Raw genomic sequence first — 24,142 nt, forward strand, 5'->3', positions numbered from 1 at the left:
ATCATTGTAAGAAAATCATCAAACACATCTCAAAGGTAACAAGGCACAAACTATATATACCCAGTTCCATAGTTTAATTTACAGTTTTCCAATGGGGATAGCAAACCCCTGGGAGTAATCTTAAAATGGAAACCAAAGTTAAGAGGGATATGAGTGTGTGGAGAAACATGCAATCATATCTCGGGTCAAGGTTATACATTAGTTCTTTGACACAATTTCCAGTCTCTTTCTTCCCAATCATAAATAGGGACACACATTGAATTTGTAAATAATGTTATCACAATTGATGTTATAGATATTGTTAGATATTACTAAAGTTGTGCTGGTTGTAATAATTGTCAGTGTTAACCATAAAGCCATGTAAAGTGAATAACAAGTTATCACCTATTTGTAATAAAATACAGGCGATCCTCACTTACCAACCCCAATTAGGACCAGCAACTCTGTCACTAAACAGTGTGGTTATTATGTGAAACATCAGGTGACCTCACTGATTTATGACATCAGTTCCAGCTGTGGTCCTTAAGTGAATCATTGTGGATCATTATGTGCCACATCACATGACACCATTTTTGACTTTCCTATTAACTTTGCTAGTCAGAAGCCAGCTGTGACAGTCACAAATGGTGATTATGTGACTGTTGTAAATGCATGCCAGTTGCCAAATACCAGAATTACAAACATGTGACTGTGACAGCAACACATTGTTGATCTCAACTTTGAAGAGTGATCATAACTCTCCTTTTTCAACACCCTTGTAACTTCGAACAGTCATTGTTCGATCTGATCACAGAGTGATCAGAAAACAAGGATTATCTGCAATTTGTCTAATTATTGTCTTGTAATGCTTTTTTTCCCCATTTAATCTGGTGAAGTTTCTCTATATGTCATTGTTTCTATTTTATATAAATAATGAGAGTTGATTTATCACTGTAGGTCGTTCCATCAGAATTCACTTTCAATTTTAATTATTTTTCAGGGAGGGTAAAAAGAAAGATTCGTTAGAATGGGGAATAATTTCAGAAAAAAATTGGGAAGTGTTGATTGAGATTAACACCACTGAGTTGATTTCCATTTTCAAGATCACTAGGGGGAAAAAATCTCTGACAATTGTTTTTCTCACAATTATATCCCCAAAAAAGACAGTTACTTAGCTATCTAGTAGGATGATGCAAAGTATTCAAAGGGATACTTTGTACAATATATTGAATGCATAAGGTTGCAGGTTGATGAGCAAGTTTAAGTCCCATTATGTGAAAAGTCCCGTAGCTTGAGTAGAAGTCTGCTTGGATGATCCTGGATGTAGCCAGATGGTATGGCAGACAATAATTAAATGTCAAGAGATCAAGCAATACATGTGCATATGCATCATTTGTCAAAAGGAACAGAAATAGCAGCTTTTTATCTTTGGTTCAGCAAGAAGTAATGAGCAAGCATTCAGGAGGTTGATAATGAATTTAAAAATATTCACTTCTGGTGACAGAATAAGTTATGCATAAATCCAGAAGATCACTTCAAAACATTAGAGCCTATCTCTATCAATGTCCATTCAGCACTGGGTTTTTTTCCCTTTCATATGGTTATCAATTTATGAGAACTGTGATTATGGCTTTGTGATATTAGCACCTCTCTCCTAAGAACCTGACTGAGACTACCAATTCATTTCATATAGGCCAACTGAAAGCCATCAGATACTAATGACTTCTGGTTTCTACCCACCTGGGCTACATTCAGAGAGATGACCTAGGGGTGAAGGTCTCCATATCCCATTACCAACTCTCAAACTATCTAGTCTTCCTCTGCAGTAAACGTTACATGGCAGTATAAAGTCTAGTATGATAGTAAAATGTCTGGATATGAGAAATCTGTCTTCCAATTCATGGCCAGTCAAACCACTCTGTATGGAATGTAATTCAGATGGGTTTTTTTGCACTGAGTAATACTTCAGTCAACATAACTATCATGCAAAAATAGCTGCAGAATCAATTTCAAAGAAAGTCAAAATGAATTCTCCAAATTCACTTATTTTTAAATAAATTGATGATACTGTAAACAAAGCTTCTTCATACCTTCAATGACTTTGTATAGAATCTATCTATTTATCTCTCGATATATATTTAGCACCATCTACTGAGGTTAGCAAGTTTAACAATATGTTACCAAGCAATGTATTTATTCAAATAATACTGCATTTCTGAAATACAAAAGATTTGCATAAGCAAGCCAAATAAAATATAAGGTTTCACTGATAGGATTTGCAGTTTGCATGTTATCTCAGCTATACTTTTTAATATCAAGCTAAAGAGAATTAAAATGGTTAGGTTTCAATTCAGCCACATTTTATTATTGAAGCAATTTGAAAACTAAGTATAGTATTGTTAACTAAATTTAACAGTATTACTAGAGCAGTTTTTGGATTTGGAAGGATGGGAAATAAGACTCTGAAATTGCTTATGTCTTATAAAACTGTTAGTTTTATATGAAAAGAACTGTACATTTTACATTCATTTACTAAATGGGCAAGGATTAAAATGTGTATTTTTTGACAATACTTAAATTTAAGAAATAAAGCAGAAATTAAATGTGATACACTTCTAGAACTTGGTTTATACAGCCTAATTTCTTTCACAACTGCTTAATACTTGCATGCAAAATTTACATCTAAAGTATTACTTTAACCATAGCTTAAAACAGCAGGTTCCTGAGATCTTCCTATATACTAATGCAATTGTATGCTATTTGTCATTTTAAAATTTTTATAAAAGGTTGTTTTGAAAAATACAAATATACTTTTATTGAAATGTAGCTCTCAGCTATGATGTAATCAGCTAGAAAAGAAAATGAAGAATTTTCCCAATGCTCTTTCAATTGGTTTAAATAATATTGTAAAAAATGACACTTCAAAGCCAACACATCTTAATATATAAGCCTTAAATGTTTCCAAGCCTATGTTAATATAATCTTTCCATACACTGCATCTTAGTGGAAAATGTGTTTTCTTTTTTATACTCCTGACAATAAGATTTGTCTAAGCACAATATTATCTTAAGGTCTTCTAGAAGTGAAGTAAGTCAACAGTAAGTATTAACCTAAATCTATTTCAGAATGTTAAGTTTGTTAACATGTACAATAAAATAGCCCAGCAATTTATTCCAATTTCCATTTATTAACTAACTAGAAGACTGTGCTTCTAAGTACAGCTCCCTGCTATAATTATATTTATAGGATAGTGGTATTTTCTGGCTCCAGAAAGGCAAGCAACTATTCTTCGAGATGTTTGCTATTGTCTATTGCAAGATTTATTTTGCAAGATTCCATGTATTCCAATAGACCTGATATAAAGGATGTAAGTATATTATTAGTAGTAGTAGTAGTAGCAGCAGTAACAGCTTTGGCTAACTACATCTTGTGAATGTGGCTGTCCAGACACTTTGCTGAATTTCTCCATTCACAAGATGCAGAACAGTCTGCAGAGCTAAAGAACTATTTTATATCCCAACAGAAAAAGTAATCTGACAGGCTGAAAGAAAGAGAGGGAGGGAGACCTTACTATTTCTGGCACTTTAAACCTGTACTAGAGGCATTCAAAACAATGATAGAACTGCCAGTATTTACACAACATAATCGCACAGCTTTCATCACACCTGACAGACCAATCCAGATTTATAAAGAACTGAGAGGTAAATATAGACACAGGGATGCAAATATTTCTACTGGGCTATCCAGATGGGGGACCAGGACAATAAAAAGGTTTGCTTGCAGTAGGCTGCAGAGTGCACATTAGTTGTTTGTGATAAAAACAAAGAAGAAACAATTTTCATCTTTCTAAAGGAAGTAAACCTTGAGATGAACCCGATTCCCCCTTCCAAAAGAATGTAAGTGGGGAATAAATAGAAACAGAGAAATGCCTTCTGCCATGCCCAGCTTTTGCAAGATTGTTAAACTATTGAAGTTTTAAGTACAGCTGAAACCAAAGTTGGAGAAGTCACCATTCACAACTCATTTATGACACACATTATAGGTGTATGCATGGGTGTACGTCAGTTTGTGCATAAATAGATATAAATATATTTCACACTTGTCAAGTCAGAATTATTCTGACAAGACTTTGTGTTAGTGCTGTGGATAAGATAGGACAAATGATGGGGGGGAGGGTTCTTCTTTGCATAGATACTGTAATTTTACTAAATTCTTTTACATATTTTAAGAATCTAAACCACCATTGGTCATTTTACTTTGGCAGTAATTTTTACATACCGTGTTTCCCTGAAAATAAGATCCTGTCTTATATTTTTTTGAACTCTGAAATAAGTGCTTGGCCTTATTGCCATACACTCAAAAGCCCAATTGCACTTATTATCAAGGGATGTCTTATTTTGGGGAAAATAGGGTATATATGTATGTCCATGTAGGTCTTTATGTATTTTATTTATTTAAGTGGTGTACAGGTAGTTACAACCATTTGTTTAATGACTATTCAAAGTTACAACAGTACCAAAAAAGAGACTCATGACAGTTTTCACATGACGACTGCAGTATCCCCATGGTCAAGTGCTCAAAATTTGGACAACTGGCATATATTTATTGCACTGTCCTGGTGACCACCATTTGTAACCTTCTGACAAGCAAAGCCAATGGGGGAAGCCAGATTAATTTAACGACCACATGATTCATTTAACAACTGCAGTAATTCACTTAACTTTGTCAAAAAAGATTGTAAAATGGGACAAAGCTCATTGAACAACTGCCTTGTGAAGTCCTGTATATAATCACCCATCTCACAACTGAGGTGAATGAGGTACAAGATTAAAACAAGTCCCACATACATATATAACCTATGATGATCCAAATTAACAAGAAATCCCAATCATAAAATACCCCCACATTAACCTGCCTATTCAATTCAATTTATTACAGTCATAGACTGCCTAAACTCTCTCTCTCTCCCCCCCCCCCCCATCAACAAGGTCTTCCAAGCCTTGAGAAACGCCTTGGGAAAGGTTAATCAGAGGTGAACTCTGGTTCAAGGGAAAGTCTCACTGAAAAAATTCTGGCCCATAAACTACACTATCAACAGGAAGGGTTTGGTGAAAGATGGGCATACCACACAAAGAGTGGGAAGCCAGTATTTGGAAGACATCTTGCTCAGTTCATATAACACCCTTTAAATTAAATGTGAAGTGGGCAGAAGATCAATACCAGAACTAACAAAAGCCCGATGAAAAGTATCTGGGTAAATATTAAAAAAAAAAAAACAATGATGCCATTATTATGGGTGTTTACTATGGCCATTTAACTAAGCAGAAAATATAGATGAAATCTTTGCACATCAGGTAGTTGAGGTATCCAGGAAACACCAGGTTTTTTTTAAAAAAAAGTTTTTTATTAATAATTCAAAATTGAAAACATTGGACAAAGATATGACGTCACTGATCCCAAGCATCTTCCAACACTTTAAACTAATACATAATATACTAATGATAATATGCTAATATGTTTCTTAAATCTTATACATTATTTAAACATAATATAATAATAATACTTTATACCTTATTTCTATATATATAAATAATGTATAATTCTATAAATATCTATACATATATGTACCTATCCATACAATTCACATACACATTTAACTATAATAACATATATATATTTCTAGTCTAACACTACACATTTGTCTCGGCTATCCTCCTTTTGTCTAATCATTTGTAGAATTTTATCCAGATTTTATAGTACGATGTTTCGCTTTTATTCTTGAGTTCCAAGGTGAGTCTATCCATTTCTGCGCAGTTGAAATTTTTTAGTAGTATTTCCTCTTCAGTTGCGATATCTTTCTCTTTCCACTTCTGAGCAAAAGCTATCCGTGCCATTGTAAGTATATGCAGTAGTAGATAATTTATGTCCTTCTTGTATTTACCCATTCTTCTTGTATTTGTCATTCTCAAAAGGAAATAGTTTGTTTATTTTGTTTATTTTGTTAATAAATATAGAAGTCAACTCTTTATTAGATTCCAATATTTTTTTGCCTTTGGGCATTCCCACCACATATGGTAGAAATTCCCCGAGGCCACCTCACATTTCCAGCATGCCGAAGAATTCAGGAAACATCACTGTTGTAATGGGGATTTAAACATCTCAGACATCAACTCTGACTAAAACTGCAACAAATGGGAGATTTAAATTTTTTTGATGTGGTTTATAGACAACTTCATTTAAAAAAAAGGCAGGGGAATAAACCAGGGAATTTGATATACTGGATTTCATATTTATTAACAGGAAAGAAACGTTCACTAACACTTTCTTCTGAGAATCTACAAATCAGATTTAATGGATAATGAGTAACTTCTGCCTCTTTAGGGTATAAAGGGAGTCCTTGACATATAACCCAGGGGCGGGTTTCAAAACCTGTCACTACCGGTTTGCCTAATGGAGATTGGCCACACTAAACCTTTGGTAAGTAGCATGAACAACTTTTGCTTTGTAAAGCGGCCCCAAAATTAAATATTGGTCAAGACAATATGTGCAGGATTTCAAAGACAGTCATGGTATTTTACAAATGTTAACCTGGAATGCTTAAACTTGAAAATATTACTTCATGCACTTTGAACATGCTTTTAAGCAAATAAAGGTATGCTAAGTACAATATTAGTTTTAGTTGTTATTTAAAAATTACACATAAACTGGCAAAGCTTTAATATGCATGAGGACATATACTGTACATACTATTCTTGTTGATAATAAATATTTTAACATACATACTTCCAGATTAGGTAAAATAATCCAATATTCAAATTGCATGTTGCAGTTTCTCTGATTATGCTTTTGATTCATTATATTTACCTGCAAGTCACTGACTGACACTGCTTGTTCTACCAACTGGAATACATACTATGGCTTTCAGAATCTCAAGAACCTCAATAAGCCTCAAGTTACTGTAAACTTGCTACTTCATGAAAGTGTCAGAAACATTAAAAACACAGAGAATGCTATCCTATCATACTGGCATACAGCTGCAAAACAAGTTTCATATGATTTGTCTAAGATGTTACACACAATGATTCCTATGATTCAAGGTTAAGTAATAGTGCAAAGAAAACCTGGATATAAAAAAGAAACCAAGTAAACAGAAAAAGGGGAAACTATTTTGTATGAAAGTGTTTATTAATTAAACTTATTTACTGCTAAATCAAAAACAATTTCTGGTGGTCAATGAAGTATATCAGATATAAACAATCCCAATATACAGCGGTAACACCATAACAGTAATAAAACATATATAAAGCTAAAATAGAAGCATAAAATATGAGCACTGGAAACAAATACTACAGTATTTATGTAACAAAATACATTTTCTGGTGTCAGTACAATCTCAGTAGCATTATGCAATAGGAATACCCACAGTGACTCTCAAAATCATTTTTGTAACTTTAATAAGATAAAAATGTTAGTCTAAAGGGGATTACCATTAAAGTCCTGGCATTTGTATGCTTAGGATCATCTCCAAGTAGAGTTTACTAGGGTGTTATCAATCAACAGTGCTTATGTGCAACATCAGTCATCACATTCATGCTGAAGCTGGCCAAACTGAAAAGCCACAGGCCTGGCAGAGAATTCTGAATCTTGCCCACAGCATATCCTAATAAGTGAATTACATATTTCAGAAACCACACTAAACAATTCAATTCAGATAGGATGTGTATTAAGCTGGTGGGGGGGGAACCCATCAAAATAGAGGGAGCTCTTTTTCCTGTTTAACAGACTTTTATTAGATCTTTCAAATAAAGACAGGGAAAGAGAATAAAAATACAACATTTCAGAATGAGTGATCTTGAATTTAATACGGGATTAATCAATTAAATAAATCTTCACATTTACTACCCTAATCAATCTTGTTAATCCCTACATCATTAATATTTACCATTTTATAATAGCATAAAATACAGTATGTCACAGAAGTGAGTACACACCCTCACATTTTGTAAATATTTAAGTATAACTTTTCATGTGACAACACTGAAGAAATGACACTTGGCTACAATGTAAAGTAGTGAGTATACAGCTTGTGTAACAGTATAAATGTTCTGTCCCCTCAAAATAACACAACACACAGCCATTAACATCTAAACTGCTGGCAACAAAAGTGAGTACACCCCTAAGTGATAATGTCCAAATGGGGCCCAAAGTGTCAATATTTTGTGTGGCCACCATTATTTTCCAGCACTGCCTTAACCCTCTTGGGCATGAAGTTCAGGAGAACTGCCACTGGGAGTCCTCTTCCACTCCTCCATGAGGACGTCACGGAGCTGGTGGATGTTGAGAGACCTTGCACATCTCCACCTTCCATTTCAGAATGCCCCACAGATGCTCAATAGGGTTTAGGTTTGGAGACATGCTTGGCCAGTCCATCACCTTTACCCTCAGCTTCTTTAGCAAGGCAGTGGTCGTTTTGGAGGTGTGTTTGGGATAATTATCATGTTGGAATACTGCCCTGTGGCCCAGTCTCTGAAGGGAGGGGATCATGCTCTGCTTCAGTATGTCACAGTACATGTTGGCATTCATGGTTCCCTCAATGAACTGTAGCTCCCCAGTGCCAGCAAAGCTTTATATTGGTCTCATCGGACCACAGGACATGGTTCCAGAAATCCATGTTTTATGTCTGCTTGTCTGCAGCAAACCGTTTGCGGGCTTTCTTGTGTATCATCTTTAGAAGAGGCTTCCTTCTGGGATGACAGCAGTGGTGGGATTCAAATAATTTAACAACTGGTTCTATGCCCTGATGACCAGCTGGGCATGGCCATGGGTTGTAATAGGCAGCACTTGGCCACCTGCACCCCCCTGGGAGGAAAAACTGTCCACCGGGGGGAGAGACATGCCATCCCCCCATGACCCGTTTTGGGCCTAGTAGGCCTCCCTGCAGCCTCCTGGGAGCAAAAATGGAGCACCACACACACACACCGGCCCAATTTTGGGCCTAGGAAACTTCCCTGCACTTACCTGGTAGCCAAAATGACGCAAATGGGGACTCCTGGAAGGGGCGGGACAGGACAGAGCCAGCCAGCAATTTAACTACCGGTTAGGCCAAACCCGCCAAACCGGCTGAATCCCACCACTAGACGACAGCCCTGCAGACCAATTAGATGCAGCATGCGGCGTATGGTCTGAGCACTGACAGGCTGACCCCCACCACACCCCTTCAAACTCTGCAGCAATGCTGGCAGCACTCATACGTCTATTTCCCAAAGCCAACCTCTGGATATGATGCTGAGCATGGGCACTCAACTGCTTTGGTCGACCATGGCAAGGCCTGTTCTGAGTGGAACCTGTCCTGTTAGACCGCTGTATGGTCTTGGCCTCCATGCTACAGCTCAGTTTCAGGATCTTGGCAATCTTCTTATAGCCTAGGCCATCTTTATGTAGAGCAACATTTCATTTTTTCAGATCCTCAGAGAGTTCATTGCCATGAGATGCCATGTTGAATTTCCAGTGACTGGTATGGGAGAGTGATAACACCAAATTTAACACATCTGCTCCCCCTTCACACCTGAGAACTTGTAACACTAACACATCACATGACACCAGGGAGGGAAAACAGCTACTTGGGCCCCATTTGGACATTATCACTTAGGGGTGTACTCACTTTTGTTGCCAGCAGTTTAGACATTAATGGCTGCGTGTTGCATTATTTTGAGGCGACAGCACATTTACACTGTTATACAAGCTGTATACTCACTACTTTACATTGTAGTCAAGTGTCATTTCTTCACTGTTGTCACATGAAAAGATATACTTAAATATTTACAAAATGTGAGGGAGTGTACTCACTTCTGTGACATACTGTATGTATATGGTCTAACTAGTCTTTAAGTCAATATGACCCAAATCAGTCCAAGATCATGGTGTTTCTGAATAACAGGTATCAGTAGAAGTCTTTAATGTGTTTGAGAGGAATGCAACTTAAACATGGCAAGCCCTGTTTAAAACAGGATTCTCATAATCACCTTTCTAAACTGAAAAGATATATGCTTGGTTTTGTAGCTGACAGTACCACTTATAACAGTTCTTTTCCCCCTCCAGGTTAGTTTGCTGAATCACCAAGACTTGAATTAGTATGTAGGAAGTATACGTGATAGATATACGATTGGTGGTGTAGCAGTTTAATCATAAACAGATATTAGAGATCTAACTTTTCTTACAGCTGGAGTTATGCCACATCTCACAAAACTGCAATGCCGATCAGCATATCATGTTTTAAGCTATTTCACTGTTAATTGATTTTAATATTAAACATCATCATTTTATTTCTACTTTAACTACAACAAAATTATATAATGAATCAGTAGATTCATTATATATAGAAATTTCCACAGAATTCCAAAAAAATGTGGAATGCTATTCATTTCCCTGGCAAGATAGTAATCTGCATGTTCTTTGTTTCACATTCATCCAGCCATGTCTTTTGTTTAAAGAAAATTGCTAGCAGATGAAGAATGAAGGTGGCAACACCTGATCCTTGCTTTCATAGCAGATGTTAGAGAATTATTATATTCATGTAGTCAAAATATTTTACAGAGAGACGCATGCACACATAATATCCATGTATTTTTTTTTACTAAATGAATAATTAATTGTAATAATTAAAATTACTTCTTATAATAAAACCCAATGGAATGTACACTTTAGAAAGAAGGGGAAAAAAGATTGCAATAACAAATGTTTAAAACTGACCCAGTTAGGACTTAGATAGTACAGGATAGTCAGCCTATATGTCACCCAGCCTTTTTCATTTTCAAAGCTCTGTAAGGAATGCAAATGTCCTAAACCTCTTCTTCAAACTAATGCAGCATTAACACACCAACCACAATTCAATTGGCAGAGTAGTTCAACGTCCATTTGTTTAAACAAGGCTTTCACAAACAAACCACCAAGGAATGAAGAGACAAGCAGTCAACTGTATTCTTTTGTCTTTATATATGACAAAGCCATGACTGAATCTGAGAAGAGCCCAGCTCCCATTGTTGGGTGGCTGTTTATCTGCTGCTATTTTCTTTTTGCAGATTCCAAAATATTTGTTACAGATGCAGATCCTTGGCCTGTATACATGACTAAGTTTCCAGACAAGTATGCATCAAAATTCATTTTATCATTTTTCAATGGACAACATGCTATATAATTACCATATCAAAAATAATCCACAATGCATCATTTTTTAAAACATGATATCCTCCCTGAAAACAAAGAACAATACCAATAAAAATGGAGGATCTATATGATATTTGATTTTTATCCTTCCGTTATTTCTTTATAAGTAACCAAAAGCAGCAAACATGCATAGTACTCCTTTGGTGAAGTTAGCACAAAACTAAAAGAGGCAAGCTTTGGGCACTAAAAATTGCCATCCATAGAATGGTATATTGGACATATCGTGAAGGTTCTTTTTTTCCTCCAGAGGACTCAGGTCATTCTGAAATGGGATGTATCAGAATAGTCTCTGATAAATAGACTCCTATTTTAAGCCGATCCACCCCTCCCATTCCTTGCTGGGAGCCATTGTCAGGTCAAGGGAAGTTTTGAATTAAGCATAACAATTAATTTTATGGTAATTAAAAAAGAATGTGTAAGACTCTGGCAGCCTTACACATGTTTCTCAGGGGCATTAGAGTTGATCACAGCTGACTAGCTGAGCTTCTGGTCATGAGAACTACAATCCCTTATGGGTAAGTATATCATCAGTCTTAAAGGAAAGGGCTAGAAACATTTGTGAAATACAGAGATTTTGTCAAGGATCATGTACAGATAGTCCTCAACTTATGACCACTATTGAGCCCAAAAATTATGTTGTTGAGACATTAAGTGAAGTTTGCCCCATTTTATGACCTTTCTTGCTACAGTTGTTAAGTGAATCACTGCAATTGATAAGTTAGTAACCCTGTTGTTAAGTGAATCTGGCTTTCGCATCGACTTTGCTTACCAGAAGGTCACAAAAGGTGACCTTGGGACACAGTAATGGTCATAAATATGAATTAGTTGCTGAATTTTGATCACATGATCATGGGGATGCTGCAAGGTCGTAACTCTGAAAAACAGACATAAATCACATTTTTCAGTGCCATTATAACTTTGAACTTTCACTAAATGTACTGTTGTAAATTGAGGATTACTTATATAGGAAGGCGAAGACTTGGATTGTTGAAAACTGTCATAACAGAAGTTATTGTCTATCTGACTCACAGATGAAGCTTCCGACCCTTCCCGTTTCTCCTGGGTCTATGTGGTTTTAGGCAGGGATTCATTACATTGAAGCCACACACCAGGCTCCCCCTATGTCGCCATCTCAGGGATTGTTGGGGAAGGAGAAGGCTGGTATGGAGGAGATAATGGAAATGAGTTCTCCTCTGTAAGAAATGCATTTACAAAATTTTATCCAAGGGCTGAAGTAGTTTCCTTATTTCCTGATTGTTTTAAAAACACTTTTTGTTCTCTAGTTTGTATTTTCATATTCATTAATTGCCATATGTATTTTACTGAGTGGAAAGGTGAGCTATTAAAGGGAAAATAAATACATTCCTGAGAGCAATGAAAAAGCTGCCTCCAAGAATCCTTGACAGTTTGTATGAATGGGGTGGGTTTCAAAAATTTTTACTACCGGTTATGTGGATGTGGCTTGGTGGGCATGGCAGGGAAAGGATACTATAAAATCTCCATTCCCTCCCCACTCCAGGGGAAGGTTACAGCAAAATCCCCATTTCCTCCCAATCAACTGGGACTCGGGAGGCAGAGAATAGATGGGGGCGGGGCCAGTCAGAGGTGGTATTTACTGGTTCTCCAAACTTCTCAAAATTTCTACTACCGGTTCTCCAGAACTGGTCAGAACCTGCTGAAACCTACCTCTGGTATGAATGGCGTTAATGTTATCAAAAGAAATAGCTTTGCAGGATAGAGGACAGAAGGAAAGTGATTTTCTTTCTGGGTCACACCACTTCATCTGCCTCCATTCCATCACCTGATTAGAATAACTTTTACTTACTTTCTTTTCTGGAATAGATGTATACCAGTAAAGGGGCTGGTAAAAGTTTAGTTTTATTTTCTGTAAGTAGGAAGTCTGTGTGTTTGCGCATGCGCACAAAACGGAAAAATTGAAGTGATAATCATGGGTGTTCTCCCAACTATATGGTAAAAATAGCATGTAGCCTTGGTTCAGTGGGAGGGGAAGTGAGAATGCATGAGTGGATACACTCACATGTTTATAATAGACATACAACAGTTCAGGATCTTATGCAATAATTAAAGGCTCAAGGGAGTGCACAGAAAGTCTTTCTTACCTACAACAGCTTTATTAATTACAATCACACACTTGTGTTCAGTTGTATTTCCTTTTGCAACAAAACTAATCAGATAACATAAGGGAAGACAGGAGCACTCCATAAATTGTAACTACAAATTGGGGTTTTTTTAACAGACTCCTGTTCATAGTCAGTCAGTACAACTTTTCCTTTCATTTTCGATCAGTCACACATTCCTTCTGTGTCACCTCAGCATCTCTTTGACTGTTTCGTGGCCTGCTCTTTGAAAGCTCTTATCATTAACAGCTGCCATTCCCAATCTTGTCTGATCTTTATGTAGTTTCCCTATTCATCAAATTTTTACACCAACCATCACACCTGGTGGTTTACAACTGTTAGCTCCTGCATTGCAATTCTTACCTCTGATAGCTATTACTCAACATTGTTTCTGGATAATCCTTGCTTTTGACCCATTCTGCATGTCCTCATTTTTCCTCGGGTTCAAATTCCTGTAATCTATTTCTTTGAATATTTTATTTCTTGTAACAATATATCCATATTTTGCACCTACACTGAACCTGATAGAAGTTGCATATCCCTGCTGTTGGCCATATAAGGAAGATCAATAATAGCAATAGCATAAGGTGACCAGACGTCCCGCTTTTGGCGGGACAGTCCCGCTTTTGAGCAATTTGTCCCGCGTCCCGCGGCGTTTCAAAAAAGTCCCGATTTTTCTTGAGCCCCAGCTGATGGCTAGAAGAAAAAAAAACTGTTTAAACTCTTGCCCGCCCTACAGGCAATCAGTGTAAAGCAGTTTTTTTTCCCCCTAGCTAAGCTTCAGAAACGAAACCGAAACCAGGGTCTTTGGTGCAGCGTGACAAAATGAGGCAGAGAGAGATTTATTTTTATTTTTATTTTTCCTCCCCAAAAAAGGTAGGTGAAAAACTGCAAACAATGGGAAATTTAGGAGGAGAGTTCAAGATTTTAAAACACAAAGGAAAAAAAGCTGTATTTAACTAGGGAATTGTAATAATTGAGATACTATTAATTGTATATTGTGTTGAAAGCAGAAATGGTTAAGTTGTGGTTCGGAGGAATATATGGGAGAAATTATTTGGTTTATTATTATTGGTAAATATAATTAATTGATTTGTAAGAAATTGGATTGCATGGAAATAATTGGAATATTCATGTTCATATTCATTAATATACAAAAAAGATAGTTTTATAACTAATTGATTTATATTAAAATGTTGAATTTGTATTAAACAACTGTATTACATAATTACATAATTAAACAATGTGAGGATGGATATAAAAATAGATGACAATGGGAAGGGGTATAATATAGAATAGAAGGGAAAAATTGAATTTGATTAAGATTAGAGATGAGGATGAAGGGTAATATTGGTTTTTTTAAAAAATAGATGAGGAATAAATATGGCAAAAAGGAAATATAGAAATTGTAAATTTAATTGAAATAACTAAACGCTGTTTAAATTTGTGAACCAGCCAAATATTCTGTTCAAAGAAAATACATTGTATGTTTGTATGTGTGTTTCTAATTATTGCTATTTATTCATATTTGTTCTCTTTTATTCTTTAAAGTTTAACAATTCATTCTTTATCTTAATATCTTTATATTTGCTTGGGGTTGGCTTTCTTCCCTTTCATCTTTTTTATTGTACAGCAATCTTTCTCCTCAAACCTACCACCTCTCTCCTTTCTTTCCTTCTTACTTTCTCTTCCCCCCACCCTCTTTTTCTCCTCCCTACTTCCTCTTTCTTTCTCCTTCTCCTCCTCTCTTCCTCCCTCTCTTACCCTCACTCCTACTCTAATTTCCATTCCTTCATCTCTCTCTATTGCTGTAATCCTTTAATGCATATGGACTACTCAGAGGGCTGAAAAAGTTATTTTTGACTGGTCCTCACACTTTTGACCAGTCCTCGAACTTATGACTGTCCTCACATTTTACATTTTTGCCCTATCTTGTCATCATGGTGAAGAGAAGCAGTTGTGAAATGAGTGACATGGTTGTTAAGAATGCTGCACGGGCATAAATGTGAGGATGGTCATAAGTGTGAGGACCAGTCAAAAGTGCGAGGACCTGTCAGAAATGACTTTTTTCAGCTCTCTGGTTAGTCCTTTTGTGCATATGGACTACTCAGAGGGCTGAAAAAGTTATTTTTGACTGGTCCTCACACTTTTGACCAGTCCTCGAACTTACGACTGTCCTCACATTTTACATTTTTGCCCTATCTTGTCACCATGTTGAAGAGAAGCAGTTGTGAAATGAGTGACATGGTTGTTAAGAATGCTGCACGGGCATAAATGTGAGGATGGTCATAAGTGTGAGGACCAGTCAAAAGTGCGAGGACCTGTCAGAAATGACTTTTTTCAGCCCTCTGGTTAGTCCTTTTGTGCATATGGACTACTCAGAGGGCTGAAAAAGTTATTTTTGACTGGTCCTCACACTTTTGACCAGTCCTCGAACTTACAACTGTCCTCACATTTTACATTTTTGCCCTATCTTGTCACCTTGTTGAAGAGAAGCAGTTGTGAAATGAGTGACATGGTTGTTAAGAATGCTGCACGGGCATAAATGTGAGGATGGTCATAAGTGTGAGGACCAGTCAAAAGTGTGAGGACCTGTCAGAAATGACTTTTCAGCCCTCTGAGTAGTCCCTATACACATAGCCATGGCCACCCGGTCACATGACCAGGTAGCCGCGCCCACCCAGTCACATGGCCTCCAAGCCACGCCCACACAATAAGCCACGCCCACAATGGTGTCCTTCTTACCAATGTTAAAATCTGTTCACCTTACCCTATAGACATAGCCATGGCCACCCGGTCACATGACCAGCTAGCCACGCCCACCCAGTCACATGACCAGCTAGCCACACCCACAAAATAAGCCACGCCCACAATGTCCCTCTTTACCAATGTTAAAATCTGGTCACCTTACAATAGCACTTAGATGTATATACCGCTTCACAGTGCTTTACCGCCCTCTCTAAGCAGTTTACAGAGTCAGCATCTTGCACCCAACAATCTGGGTCCACCTCGGAAAGATGGAAGGCTGAGTCAACCATGAGCCAGTCAGGATCGAACTCCTGGCTGTGAGCAGAATTTGCCTGAAATACTGCACTCTAATCACTGTGCCACCACAGCTCTAAGCTACAATAGGAAGTCCACAGACCTTGCTAAAGAAACCATAGTTAAAGTTAACATTCCCCCTGAATGAGAACAGCTTATGTGTTAATAAAATAGAGGAACAAATATTACGAGAATACTAAGCAATTATTACTTAGTTTTTGAAAAAAATAAAGTTTAAAAGTCAGGCTTTATTTTAACAGTGCTTCTGGTAGATTATAGCATTAGATAATTTATTTACTAAATTTGTATGCCACATGAATCCCAACGACCTTGAGCCCACAAATAAAAATTTGAAAAACATGCAATGAAGAACAAAAATAAAGAATAAAAGATGGCAGAGAAGAACCAGATAGGAACAACAACACAACAATAAAAGACACAAACCCACACAATCCAAAAGACCTTCACTCATCTTTATCAAAGGGCTGGCAGAAAAACCATTGAGATGTCATTGAATATTAAATAATGAAGTTGGAAGAACTTTCTGCCTTTTACCTTACATTTTGAACAGTTAGGATATGGGTTACTTTTTTAAGCTGGCCCAGGATCACCATGAGTTGGGTAGCCATATACATTTTCTAAATAAATAAATAAAATACTGATAAATTAAACTTAAAATAATCTATATTTTAGGTTTTGCACTATAAGAAATAGGAAAAATATATAAAATAGAAACCACTAAATTTGTAGTAAACAAGGTAATTATTACCCCATTAAATTAAGTTCCCAAAGGAGGCTTGTTTAATTGTTTTGTTGTGTTGTGTTGTGTTGCATTTTGTGTTTTTTTGTTTTGTTTTGGCACACTTTGACTTTGAAGAAGTCTCAAGCACCTCCAGCTCCAGTGATTCCAATTGTGTAGCATGAAAGTTATGATTTCTCTCAGCAGATGGAGAGTAAAGGGGAGATAGAATCATGTCCATTTTTTCTCCATATCACTCCAAACAAAACAAAGAAATCAGAGAGGAGTAGTTTTTTTTTAAAAAAAAAAAAAAGCAGAAAACCTATAAATTATTGAACAAAGAAAAGAAATTGTTTTCCAAGTTTTTTTTTTTAAGATTGATGGTAAGAATTTTAAAGTTAAAGCACTCCCAGTAAATTCGAAAACAGTAAAATTATCTTTCTTTTCTAAATTGTGGTATGGACAATGGCTTTCAAAAACAAAAATGCTACAGCTGGAAAGGAAGAGAAACATTTTATGACACTGGAAAAAGTTTGAAAGTTGTACATGTATATTTAACAAGCGTCTTTCATAAACGCTTCTCATTCAAAATCTTGTCTTAAAAAAGCATTTCATTGTCACAATGGTATAGTTTTCTAAATTTTTTAATTGTTCTTCCAATTTTTTTCAATTTCACTCTTGAAAAACAAACAGGAACTGTCTAGAATTATTCCTCCACTGCCCCACAACACTCTTCCTTCTTCAGGAAGGATGTGATTCAGCTAGCTATGCTAAATTTGCTAAGCGGGATCAGACCCTCAGGGATAACATAGTAGGTGTTACACTAAAGATAAAGGGTGAGAAGTAAACATGACTATACGTCAGTGAGACTGTTAAAAACCTGGAAATGTGAAAGAATGAGCAGTTGTTAGATACAGTTACACTATTTCTATAGAAAAACACAAACTCTTCACATTGGTTTTTGCTGGTTCATATAGTCTATTATTGAAAACGCTTGTACTTATTAAGCTAGTAAAGTAAAAACTTGAGCCTATTCTGTACTTCATTGTGATGAAAAAAGTTGGAAGTCAATCCTTTTTTTTCTTCCCCCTATGCCTACAAGCTTTCTTTCCCCTTGGATTTCCTTCCCCATTTTTACATCATCTTTATTTTCATCTGCATTTATATGATAATTTTAAGCCTTGAAAAAAAACCACACACTTACACTACTTTTGAAAAGCCAAATGAACAGCCTAAATGTCTATGGAGATTCTCAGTCATCCAGGTCATGGTTGTCCCAAAGGTGCTTTTTCAAGAGGCACTGGACTTTCTGATTTTTCTTTGAAAACGTCTGAGGGCTGAGAACTGAAGAAGCTTTTTGGATGAGAAGCGAAACGTTTTCAAAAAAAACCCCAGAAAGTCCAGTTGCCTCTTGCAAAGCACCTTTAGGATGAACATCCTAAGTGTTATCCTAGAACTGGAGCAAAAAGAAACCCAGTTTGTCAAGTTCTGCTCCAGTTCATGACATAATCACATCTAGACTGTGCTATAATAAACAAACTCTATACGGGACTATTTTTAAATTAATTCAAATGTTTTGCCATGCTAAACTAACTTCATAATATTTTGGTATCTTTTTTTGTCTACTTTAAGTGGTAAAAGAATTGTATATTAATAAAAAGAGAAAAAGCCCTTTCTTTAGTTTAATGACAAGTATGGTTTATTTAAAAGCCGTAGAGACAGAAGTCCCACAGGAAGCTTAACTCTGTAATTCAAAAACTCAAAATATGCCTGCTAACTGTTAGCCTAACGGTTACCTTAAGTAGAGACCGTTTTTTGAATATAGATCAACTGTTTCTAAGTCAATTAGACTGATGGGCACAATTTCAGTAGTGGCCTGCAAATGTAGAAGCCTCTCCTGTGAAATGTATATTAAACTTTTTATTTTCTTTTTCCTCAAGACCTTTTTGCTCCTGTCCAGTTTGAATAATGATGCTGAGCTGGAATTCTAAATTGCTGCTTATTTATTTTTGTATTATGCTTTCTATGGATTGCTATGTGGAGATAAAGTTGATTTATGCTGATGTTTTCCTTGTAATGTTTTATATGGATTTTCATGCTTTTAGTTATATTTATATTATTTCTGTATATATTCTTGAGATTCCTATTCTGTCCATTAGGAATACAAGACTAGAAAACTAAACAAATAAATAAATGTTGCTTTTCAAAATCGTTTAATGTCCCTTTCAAAGCACTATTGTCAAGCATTTGTATAAGTTACATTGCAACTATAAATTCAAGACATTGCTTTTGATATTTCACAAGCCTCCAGATGCTGATGAAGCATCCCTTATCACTAGTTACATTGGTAAGAATGGGAGAGCAGTTGTTCAGCAAACTCACTGCATTTTGTTGTACTAAAGAACTATCATATTCAGAACTCAGTAAGTGCAATGCATTTGTGATGGATGCTGAATTGACAAAAATTGATTCAAACAAAGGTACTGACTTGGCTCAAAGTAGAAAATGTTTGCAACTGTTAGGAAAAACAATCCCCAAAATATTTGACTATAAATATTCTATAACTAGAATGTCCAAATTTATAGTACACCTCAATTTTCAATACTTTAATAGTGCTGTTTTGCTATCCTCATTTCACCACTATTTGAATAAAAGTTCCCAATAAAAAAGAATGAAATTTAAATTGTTTAAAATTGTAATTTGTTTACTTTATGGAAATTAAAGACATTTTTATAGTCTACAACATCCATCAATAAAAAATAAAATACCCATGCTACAGAGAAATAAAAGTAAATATTAAAATAAATGAATCATACACCTTTGATGCTATAACATTGGCATCGAGTCATATCTCAAAGGCATTTTCAGATTTCAAATGCTTTAATTTTGTCTCTAAAGGAAATCTTAATATCTGAGATATTTCCTAGATAGTATAGCAATATATACTGTAAAAAATGCTTTGAACTGATCCTGTTCCAAAACAATCTTTTGTGGATTCTAGATCTATTTAATCTTATCAGACAAAGTATATAACTAGAAAAAAATGAAGTTAGCAGAACTTTATCCTTCGAAATTATATTAAAATAATGAGATACAGAGAGAGAGAAAATCATTACTAGAAAACTTCTCAAAATTCACATGCAATGTTAGATTTTAAGGGAAAATAATGTGACATTCCTTCTACATTTTCATCCAAACAACTTTTTGAAATCAAATCTGAATATCCAAATATGTATACTGATTTCCCTCTTTCTCTTTTCTCCATACATGCAATCCCTAGGTTAATAAAGAGTTCCATTCTTAACTGTGTCTTTAACTCAAATCTGTATGTAAGTCGGAATCATACATACAAATGGGCTGCCTGTATTAAAAATGGTGTATAGGATTGTCCTCCCTCAAGCTGACAAATTACTAAAGTCGCCGAATGGTTTCAGAAACCATCAAAAACTACCGGCAGTATATTAAAAACCTATTGCAGTGGTAACTAAAAGCATTGCACAGTTTCAGCAGTTCATCAGTCTGAAGAAGGAGAATGCTGTCCACCATTTTTAGTAAAAGGCTCCCCATTTGTAAGTATGAGTTGTCTGTAAGATAGATGTTCTTAACCCAGGGACTGCCTATGTTTATCCAGCCACGTATAAATATAAATCCATTCATTCATTCATATATTTTCATTCAGTGGTGTTTCAAAGTCTTGAAAATAAAAAAAAATACTGAATTACTATTTTGGTCTTTAATCATACTGCTAATAAAACAAAACTAATAAATAAATTGAATTAAAATATAGAAGACTCAACTAACATCACAGAAATACACCTCTGGTACATTCAAGTCTTTAATTTCTATCTTTATTATTTGCTATATGCATCCTAAACTATTCAAGATAGTCCTTAGGTTTCATAAAAACCTTAAGATGAAGGCAAAATGCTGCAGAGGATAGCATCCAGTGTTTTCTTCATTAAACAGAAATAGTTAATATGCAGCAAAGAGTGTAGTATAAATAATTATAAGAAATAAGCAGTAAATAAGTAGCTTGTATGAGACTTAAAGTTAAAATAATTTTATGAACTGCATATAACCCTATGGAATTCATTGTTATTAAATCTATACTGGTCAATAAGACTATTTCATTTTTTTCTTTGACTGAACTAACTATCTCCATATTTCATTCATGGTAGACAAGAGACTTGCTCTGATATTTGCAATATAAATAATATCAGATAGTAAATCTCTCTAGTTCCATTACTTGAAATGCTGAGTCTTACACTAAGAAACTGTTGACTATGGTTTTTAACTGAATACTTTTTTAAAAGTGTAAGTAAGCATAAACTCATTAATTCCTAGCCTTCTTTAATCACTTGTACACTCAAAACCAAATAATGAAAAACGGAAAAGTAGATAAAGACATTTATAGCAATACAATTAAAATAATTTATAAACATAATTTAAATCACATATAAAACACATCTCATTTTTAAAAATAGTTATTTGAAATTCATTAACACTTTGTTGCAAAAACAATTAAAATTGTTTTGTTTTCCAAAAATGCCTTTATATACCACAGAACAGGAGTCCCAAATTTTCTAGGGCCTGAACTAACTGGCAGTTGGATTTTTTGTTAAGAATTATTCTCATAAAATATTTGTCTTAATTGTGTGTCATTGAAAAAAGTTAAACCTGTAGGCTCTAGCAACCTTTTTAAAAACATGTCCTTTGGGAATATATGGATTATGTTCAGGACTGATATATTTGCTTCAAAATAATATTTAAAAAACAATAACCTAAAATCAGAACCTTGGCTGAAAGCAAGGATCCTCCCAACTTGTAGGAACTATGTTGAATATTTCAATTCTAACCATATAGAAATTAGCAGCTCTAAAAGGCATGTATGTTTGTCCTATCATTTGAACAAAATTCTTTTAATAAAATTTAACTGAACTTCTTAGCTGCATAAAAATATGTGTGCATGAATATAATTTTTTGCAGATGACTTATTCCGCTTGAAGAACCTATTGAGATATCATACATATTTTCATGATTATTACGTCCCAAAGAATGACCTATTCCAATGGGTAAGACTCCAACAGCAGTTTGGATCCAAAATATTTTTTAAAAAAAATATTCAGCATAAATCACTATGTGAATAATCATCATTTAAGATTAGGTTTTGTTTAAATATATATCATTAAATATAGAATTTTTGCTCGTAAAAGGTCTTTCCATCTATGAAATAAAATTTCACTTCCAAAAGTACTCTTTCCTTAAAGTGACTGTTGTGAATAGAAATGCTTTCTAGTCATCACAGAGACTAAATGAAATCTAGTCAGTCAGTCAGTCTACCTGCCTGCCTGCCTGCCTGCCTGCCTGCCTGCCTACTTGTCTGTCTCTGTTTGTTTGTGATGTTTTCTAACAACAATTTAACACTAGGATGCTGCTAATACAGCTGGGTAATAAGTAAGTCATAAAAAGGTCAGACATTATGATTTTTTTAAAAAAATACACTGAAAATGCAAACAAAAGTTTTACATCTGTGAAACTTCAGTTTTAGGGCTACTGTTATCTAACTATTACTGGGTTCTGGTTAAAGGGCTTTACAATGGGACAAACTAGATGTGATGTTTGCTGTTTAACATGCAGCTTTAAAAATGCAAATATCAGATATCAAAAGGTTTATAATTACTAAAAGTGCAGCTAGCCAAAATGAAAAATTTTAAACTCTATTTCAATTGCAATGTTTTCCTAAATTTTGATCCTCTGAAGCTGTTATTTGCATTGGGAAGAAATTACCTTTTTACATCCATGCAGAGCAAAGGATAAAAAAGAAGCTACTGGTGCAGAAGCATTAAGAAGATTACTTCTGGTTGGTAGAAAAACAGCTGCCACAGGGAAAAAAAACTGTTAAATTTGTTAAAAGATAAAGAATAAAAAAAAAGAGCATGATATTAAATCAGAAGAAACAGCCAAGCATTTTGTTGCTTATGTGGTCAGCCACATACAAGAAACTCTCAGTGTCCTACGTATACCAATAAAGTTACCAATAAAGTTCTGAAAACACCAAAATAAAACTATTTTGGCATTCATAAAAATAACAATGAATAAGAAGGCTTCTTCATTAAACTTAAAGTGGGATCCACTTTAATGAAGAAACTTCCTTATTTCTTGTTTATTTCTTGTTTACAGTTGAAAAAACAAATTAAATTCAGCCAGTATCAAGACTTCAATCTTCTTCCAAGGGCTCTGTCTTTCTGCACATTCTTAAAAACTTCAATTGTTCTGAGTCCACAATTTTCTATCCTTAATTTGAGTTTTAATTTATATAAGATTTGTTGGGACAATGAGTAAACAGTCATTTTAAAAGCCACTTAACTCTAATAAAATAGGGATAAGAACATAATAACTTTCCATCTGGTAGCCTGGGCTAGGTAAGTATAAATGTATACTAAAATTCAATTAAAATGTTTATTAAAGCCCTTTCTTTTTTATTATCATTTTCCAATATTTATAGACTTGTACGAATATTAGCATAATGTGTTTTGATGATTTAAGATTCTTTTCTTTGTTTAATTTTATAATTTCTCTTGATCAACATGCATCATTTCCATTCATAATTGATTGTAATTCTATACCTTGTTTTACTATAACTGATTCATCTTGGTATCTAACTAAAATGTTGAAGTTTTCAACTATTATGATTTATAATTTAGGCATTTGAGAATGCCTAAATGGACAACATCAAAAGGGAGAAACAAACTAATATTGTGCAAAGGACAAGAGATAACAGGAAAAAAATAGGTAAGTAGTAATAATCAAATCAGTAAGATTAAACACAGATAGCCCGGTAATTAAACAATAACGATAACAAATGCTTATTGTAGCATTAAACTATATAACATATATCTATTCTTACCAGAACTGAACATATTTTTATGTTTTATTTTGATAGCAATCAAATTCAGAGAAATGATCATAGCAACCGTTAACAGTGTTCTGCAGTTATCCATGCATTTGCTCATCACAAAAT

General features: G+C 35.0%; 1 protein-coding gene across 19 annotated transcripts in view; it reads right to left on the reverse strand.

Moving 5' to 3' along the window:
• The window catches only part of NPAS3 (neuronal PAS domain protein 3), a 741,221-nt gene that overhangs the window by 602,923 nt on the left and 114,156 nt on the right, over positions 1–24,142 (reverse strand). The window lies entirely within an intron of this gene.

This window comes from Pantherophis guttatus, chromosome 1 (genome assembly GCF_059756535.1).
Source record: "Pantherophis guttatus breed Tessera chromosome 1, ASM5975653v1, whole genome shotgun sequence".
Lineage (NCBI taxonomy): Eukaryota > Metazoa > Chordata > Lepidosauria > Squamata > Colubridae > Pantherophis > Pantherophis guttatus.